At 43.9% G+C, this 7,967-nt stretch overlaps 1 pseudogene; it reads right to left on the reverse strand.

The window, feature by feature from the left end:
• Positions 1 to 1,639: 1,639 nt before the first annotated feature.
• On the reverse strand, positions 1,640 to 2,180 carry LOC106696462 (annotated as a pseudogene).
• Between the last annotated feature and the right edge of the window lie 5,787 nt (positions 2,181 to 7,967).

Raw genomic sequence — 7,967 nt, forward strand, 5'->3', positions numbered from 1 at the left:
ACAATTTAAAAAATGCTTTAAAGTTATCTATCCTTAGGTAACAAGGTATAAAAAGAATCTTGAAAGTGGGAGGTTAGAGTTTTATATAACCCTAAGTTTACTACTGTCTGAAAATGCAATATTATGAAAAACTAGGGGTCTGGTGCATGAAAATTTGTGCACTCAGGGGGTGCCTAAGCCCAGCCTGCACCCTCTCACAATCCAGGACCCTCAGGTAGGGTCCCTAGGCCTGGCCTGAGGTCAGGGCCTATGGGAGCTTTCCTTCCCCGGCTGCTGGCAGCTGGCCCCGCCCCTGCTGCTGCCACTGCTTGCCACCTGTGATCTGTGCAGCTCTGCCCCTCCCTCCCCTGCCACCAGTCGCCTCCCTCTGCAGGCAACAGGCATGGGGTGCAGTTGCTTGGCTGGCCTGGGCCTCCCTCTGCGGGGCAATCACTGGCCAGCCCCGCATACCCACCACACGCTGGCTGGTTGCCTGGGCCTCCCTCTGCGGGGAGATCAATGGCACAGCCCCCAGATTGATCACCCTGCAGAGGGAGGCCCCGCCCACCTGCTGCAACGCCGTGGGCCCGGTAGCCTGGGCCACCCCCTTTCTTTCTTTCTTTCTTTCTTTCTTTCTTTCTTTCTTTCTTTCTTTCTTTCTTTCTTTCTTTCTTTCTTCCTTCCTTCCTTCCTTCCTTCCTTCCTTCCTTCCTTCCTTTCTTTCTTTCTTTCTTTCTTTCTTTCTTTCTTTTTCTTTTTTTTTTTGTAAGAGTAATGTTTACTGAGTGATACAGAACTGAGTACTATGAAGGGTTTACCAGGATGAAAATATACTGCACCCCCGCCCCTGCCACCCCCAACACCCAGAGACTACAGTACTTAGAAGTTACATGCAACGGCCATAACTGCTGAATATCTGTTCCTAACAAACAAACCATAGCATATTTATACTGTATCATATCGAGTGATTATAGAAATCCATTTATATATTGCTTATATAAAATCTTTTTTTGCAAAAAATATTTTTTAAAAAGTATAAAAAACATGTGCAGTTGAAAGCCCTGCCAGGACAGCCAGTCTGTAAACATTCAGTGAGTATGTGCTTTGGAAGGGCACCAATGCCTCATGCCCCCAGCAACTCCAGCAGGACTGGCGAGGGTGTGCCCCGGCTGCCACTCCCAGGCAGAACTGAGCTGGACCATGGTGGGTGGGTACAGCAGGGCCTGGCACTGTGCCCTTCTCCAGCCTTGCATCAGGATCAGGATCAGGGTCATGGTCAGGGTCAGGGTCAGGGCTGGAGGCAGGCAGATTGCAGTTTCACTCTGAGTTCCATACTCAGCCTAATTTTGGTTGCAACTCATGGCTTTTCCTGGCTGCTTAGAGGTCCTTTGGGTGGGTGCCCTGGCCAGAGAAGTGCCCACAGCTGCCTGGATGGGCGTCTCCCCGGCCCAGAGCCTCTGTCCTGCCTCCTGCAAGCCTGACCCCAGGCAGAACAGCCCCCCCTCAGGACTACTTTGGTCTCAGCACTTGGTCCTGGGTTTCATCATATTGGGTTTCTTCCCCTGGTGTGGCTGATGTGAGTTTCACAAAAAAAGCCTGAACGATGGTGGCTTTCATGCAGCATGGAAGAGCCCTCTGGTACCCTCCTCCTCCTCCTCCTCCTCTTCCTCCTCCCAGCCCATGGTCACTTCTTCTCCAGCTGCTCCAGCAGTGGGTTGCCTTCTGAGTCGTGGTCTTAATGCTGTCGGTCCTGACTACGCAGGTGGGGCGATGCTGGTTGAGCATCAGGATGAGCTGCTGCTGCTCCTGCTTCAGCTCCTCTATCTGGGGGTTCAACACCGTATTCATGAGCTCCAGCCACTCATATTCCTGCTGCAGAAACTCCTTCCGCTCCTTCTTCTTGTTCCAGCATCAGGTTGCTACCACTTTGTTCTTTTCCCGGTGCCTTTCCTCCGCTCCTCTTCCTCGTCTAGCTCACTTTTCACAGGTTGAGGTCTCTTGCCCAGTTTCACCTCCAGGAAGTGCAAAGGGGCGATCATGGCCCCGATGTTGTGGATGTCAGCATATTTCAGCTCCTCTGCAGTCAGGGCCAAGCTGGGGAGTCTGGTCAGGGGGCCAAGCCCTGGCAGAGAGCCGGCAGTCGTGGAAGGGTCCGGGATCTACACAGGCATCATAGCAGGAGGAGTGGCAGTCCAGCCCTGCAGAAGCCGCAGGTAGAGGCTGTAAACCCGGGGCCTGGGCCAGGCTGCAGGTGCCATGCCTGCTCAGGAGCCGCTATGGCCCTAGCCCCGCCCTGCAGCGTCCACCACCACCGGTGCCTCTCATCGCAGCCGCAGCCTCCCAGCTGCCACCTCCATTGCAGTGGCTGAGTGTCCCTCCCGCAGGCTATGGCAGGTGGCCTGGGTCTCCCTCTTTGAGGCAATAGATCACGGGGCTCTGCCTGCCTGCCTCATCACCCCTAACCGCTTGCCTGCCTACCTGATCCTGCTTAACCGCTTAACCGCCTCTGCCTCAGCCGCCATGGTGGCTTAGTCCAGAAGATGTCTGTTCTAGCTGGTCTAATTAGCATATTACCCTTTTATTAGTATAGATAATACTAGAGATAATGACATTAAGTAGCACTTATATGCCAAGTGCTTTATCAAGTGCTTTACATGCCTTATCTAATTAAATCCTCACACAAATCCAAGGAGATAGAAACTGCTATTATCTTATCTTGACCAAGAAGTGTGGTGATATGGCCTGGGTCAGAAACTCTTCAATGCCTGAGCAGGGATTTGAACCCAACTCTGGCAGATCAAAGAATGATTTGATATTGATGCTTTGACAGTTGCAGTGGGAGGACAAATGGGTGTAATTTCATTCAAAGTCAGAGTAGAGCCTTGATTTCAGCACTATGATTTTAGTGAAGGTTTTACTTGTATATTTATATATACACTTCAGTGTCCATGGATTGTGAAGCTCAGAAAATGAGGACATCCCAGAAAACAGGGCTCCAAGGTCAAGATTTGGCATTTGAAATTTCTGACTGAACTATAGAATGTTTCAAACCTTCCTGCCAGACAGCTCCCTTTTGACTGCATAGGCTCCAGAGCATAAATTAGTTCAGCAAGTGTCTGCGTTAAATTACCCTACACACTTTGTCACTCCTAATTGCCTTGATTTTAAAGGATTCAAGGTAGAAATTCTATGCATTTGGTGACATATCCTTAATTCTGGCCTAACAAGGTTTTTACCTGGCACTCTCTGAGAGTGGTTAATTCAACCCCACTATCCAAGTCTCAGAAAACATTGTAGCAGGGTCTTGCCCCTTTATGCAAAGTTTGTTAAAATTGTCCATGTGTGAGGAGTTTCTGTTGCCCTCTTGGAGTCACAGGTAGTTTTTTCTACGTCTGTGCTTGCTCATTTTCTTCCCTTGAATATTTATGCTCTTTTTGCCCATTGATTTTGAAAGAGGGGTATGGAAATTGATTGGCAGCATGGGCAAATAGCTGACGGGAGAACATGGGCTCTGAATGAGAATGAGTCCGTAATGACAGAGCTGTGCCCAGTGTGACTAATGCATATGGAGTTAGGAAGCTCTGGGGTTTCCTCTGTGCATGCAATCTTCTCCAGTGCTGATGGCAGCAGACAGCGAGGAGTACTTTCTTCATGGTGAGGACTCAAGGATGTTCATCATTCTTAGTGTTCAGTTGAATGTACTATGCCAAACCTTTAATTTCAAGACGGTGTAGCTCTATGGAACTCTCAGAAGCTTTTATTCATTGGAGGATTTGTGGCCTTGTGGCTATCAACAGTCTGGATTAGAAGACTTAGCATGACTTAGTGATTATAGGGCTTTATTTTCCAGGGTGAGCAAAGGGATGATTTCCTCCACTGAAAACCCAGTTGCTTTATCCCTATTTCTCCCTCACTCTCTGTCCTTTTCCATTGGTTTTGAAAACACAAAGAATAATTATTCTTACTCATTCAGTTCTGAACATGGTATCCACAGTGTGTGAAAAGTGAAAAATTCAGCCCATGTATCAGTAGTGTGTTTCAGATTAGGACAAAGCAAAACAAAAAAGAAAGCTTGTTTGATAGATTTTCTTCCCATAGCTTGAAACTAAACTGAAAAAAAAGCATAATATTTATAGAGTATTTTTTTCCACTTTACAATCAGTTTCCCGTGGTAAGCACATCATAAATATTTGTTGAATGATGGAATGAAAACAACACATGCATTCATTCATATATAAGTTTGGATTCTCTGAAACTCCCAGGAGACAAATTTAGGTTGGCAAAGAAAGGATTACTTTATGTACATATGGGTGAGAAATAAAGCACAGGTTAAAATGTGCACCTAAGGCCACAGAGGAGGAAAATAACAGAGCTGGGTATCAACTCTACCATAGCACATTGTGAGTGAGGAAATGACTAGTGTATCTACTTGAAGGGTTGGGATATTTTTTAGCAGCTCAATAGCTTCCTGTTGGACGGTTGTGGGTATTACTATTAATGACATATCAAACATTTACAAGGTGGTAGTGGTCATTAGCAATCATGGTCATTATCATTGTTATTTATTCTTCTGGCTTGTCCAAACTCTGTAGGCAAATCAAAACATTTCCTAGAAACCATTTGTAAAACTTCTGGGGTTTTAAATTCTGCTTTCTCCTTCTCACAGTTAGGTGTTCAGGGACTAGCCTCACTGCTAAATATTATTTGCCCCTAGCAGCCTGCATCCTTTGAATATGTACAGTAAGAGAATATAAGTTGATTAACAGCCTGTGATATTGTTAGTCAGGTACATGGGTTTCATTTCATGGGTCCCAAACATTTATTGAGCTACTTATAGCTGTTTTTAAATTTTATTTTAAAAATTATTTCTTAATGATTTGGTATGATCCAAATAGTTTAAAGTCAGGTTTCCAATTAAATGAGTTTATAAGTCCTTTCACATATAAATTTATTTTATCCATTTTAGATAGCCCTTGCCCTCTGCCCCCATACCTTAATGAAATCTAGTTATAGATTTTCCTCTGGTCTCACTCTCTGAGTAGCTGAGTTAGGTAATTTCCTTTTGGAAGGGATTGCAATCTACTTACTTATATGTGTTTTTCATTCAGTTCTCACATATGAAGAGTGCTTTCTTTCACTCTATTTAACCCTGGCTTTGGCTCTCTGACCTAATCTAAAGAACATAGTGTGAGTCCAAGAGGGGGTCAGCTGAATGACTATCCAACATCCAAGTAGAGCCACACATGGGATTTCATGTAGTATCATTATTGCTTTTGTTGTTATATAAGCACTTTATTATTATCAGCTGCCCCCTTTGGAGCACTTGCTAAGGCCTAGTCTCTGTGCTCCACATTTCAGTTATTCTCATATTTACCCTAAATTACATTTTGCTCTAAAATAAGAAATCTGAATCACAGAGAGAACATGAGGGTAATATGTCTAAGATCACACAGATAATACATGGAAAAGCTTGGATCTGAACCATGGCCTCAGTATCCATGCTCTTAACCAACTCTACTATAAGATCAGAAATTATTGAGAACTTTTGAAAGTCACAATGCAGTGATGTTCTTCACATCTCCAATATTTATTTCCCTCATCTTGTCCCCTCACCATTATGCAACATCTCCTGGTCTTAAGTTCTAGAGACAGGATGGATTGCATTGAGGAGAGAAGTGGGAGCAGAAGAGAGAGGACGGAGGATGTAGCACAAAGGCAGCACCAAATTTCAGGAGAAAATGAAAAAATATATATTATATATTATCCTCCAATTATCCTTCTCTGCCATTCTCTCTTTTTTGAGTTTTCCTCTTTTTTTTGCCTGAAACTTATTTTGTATCCTTTAATTCTTAAAGATTCTCAATTTCAATTTTCATAAACCAACTACCCACAATGAGTTTAACTGATAATAGCTTAAAAGTTTCTCTCTCCCCCAAGGGACATTTTCCTTTTAATAGAAGACATTTTGTGGACTAAAATACTTTAGGATCAAAAGCAATGAATATTTTATTGTGGGGTTCTGGCACCAGGATAATTAGTGAGGAAGATATCTCTGGACTGATGGCCAGGATTCACAGACCTTTTTCTTAGTATGTTCTGGGCCATATGGTTTGGAGCTCAGACCTTATGGGAAGGAATCCTATTTGAAGAAAAAGGAAGAGACTGAAAAGGAAAGGGAACGTCTGACAAGATTTAGATGGAGTGGTCTGGCTTCCTTTCCTGGAAATTCTTTAATATCCATAGCTAAGTTACTTTATTTTTGTTGGCAAGGTGGGCCATGCACAAATATCTCAAACCAATCATACTCTTAAATAATCTAGAGTCCTGAACTGGCCTGGAGCAATGTGTTTCAGAATCACAGATGACATACTGCTGGTTCTATGCCCTATATCCTAAAAGCAAATTTGGATCCTAGTTGGACCACTTACTAGTTAAGTGGACTTGAATAAGCCATTAGTTCTTCTTAGCCTCACATTTCTGATTACTGTAATGTGGACTAGAATCTATGTAGTGTAGGGGTATTGAGAAAATGAAGAACAACTATGATAGGGATTAAGATTACTAACCCTGTCCTGGCTGGTTTGGCTCAGTGGATAAATTGTTGGCCTGCAGACTGAAGGGTCCCAGGTTTGATTCCTGTCAAGGGCACATACCTCGGTTGCCGGCTGGATCCCCAGCTCTGGTTGGGAGGGGCGGGGGTGTGGGAGGCAACCAATTGATGTGTCTCTCCCATTGATGTTTCTCTCTCTCTCTCTGTCTCTCCCCCTCCCTTCCATTCTCTAAAAATCAATGGAAAACATATCCTCTGGTGAGGATTAACAACAATAACAATAAAAGATTACTAACTCTGTGTACTAGACGTAGTGCCAACCATTGTATAAACAGCAGCAACTTTGGAGAGGAGGAAGTATGGGTGCAAACATATTGAAAAGCTTTCCCTCAGGTCACACAGCTTGGAGAGGGCTTTCCTGTGACGTACCCAAACATGTCTATACACCTCCAGAACCTCTGCTCTTAGACCAGGCTCTGGAACATGTTACAGACTTGGCCAATGGCAGTTATTCTTCACTACTCAAGCGCTAGCCTATTCTCTTAACCAGGTTTGCCCAGGTGGAGCTGTCTGGCCTCAGGCAACATTCATGTGCTATCCATGGTGGAGCTCTCTGCTTCTGATCATCTGCCCTTTCAGACCCCTGCCTGCTACCTATGCCAGACAATGCACATTTGTGATTCTCCACCTGCCTATTCAGGCTTCTCCTTGCCACTAATGGTTTGGGATTTCTGTCCCTCCTAACTGGTGTGACTCATCATCGGTTTAGATGATCCTGCTTATGATTATGCCTCATCCTAAGCACAGAGTAGCTTGCATTCAGCCAGCAGCTCCCACACAACCTATATCGACGAACACAGAGTCATGCTTTGTGTACAGAACACAGTTGGGAATTGAAGATGTGCAAGTACTCATCAGAGCAGGGTCTCTTGCCATTAAATCAAGATAATCTAGGTCAAGTAGGCATGAAAACAAGTCTCAATGGGAACGCAAATGATCACAGAAAATATCTCAGAGGAGGTAAAAATTATTTTGATTTTGAAGACTAAGTCTTAGGCAAGTATAGATGAAGTCATTGACTATAAAACTCATTTCTTGCCCTGGGTTTGGTGGGAAGGTTTAGCAACCATGTGAGAAAAATATTGCTGCCCAGCAAGGAATGCTGTTGTCCTAACAGATTTGTTTTTAAGGGGGAAAGACAATGAATCAGTCAAACTCCAAAATCCAAGTTTGGAGACAAGTACATAGACTTGGAAACAGGACAGTATTCCAAAGTTCCAAGAAGTTTTCACAAAAATAAAACTATTTTCTTTTAAACATAACACAATCAGCTATTTCTTCAATGTATACAATTCTATTCCAGGCCCCGTAAATACTCTTGCATAAATAAATAAAGTGAACTAAACTGGTACTTAGACAAACAATATATTTTAATAAA

Source organism: Myotis lucifugus, unplaced genomic scaffold (genome assembly GCF_000147115.1).
Source record: "Myotis lucifugus unplaced genomic scaffold, Myoluc2.0 scaffold_16, whole genome shotgun sequence".
Taxonomy (NCBI): domain Eukaryota; kingdom Metazoa; phylum Chordata; class Mammalia; order Chiroptera; family Vespertilionidae; genus Myotis; species Myotis lucifugus.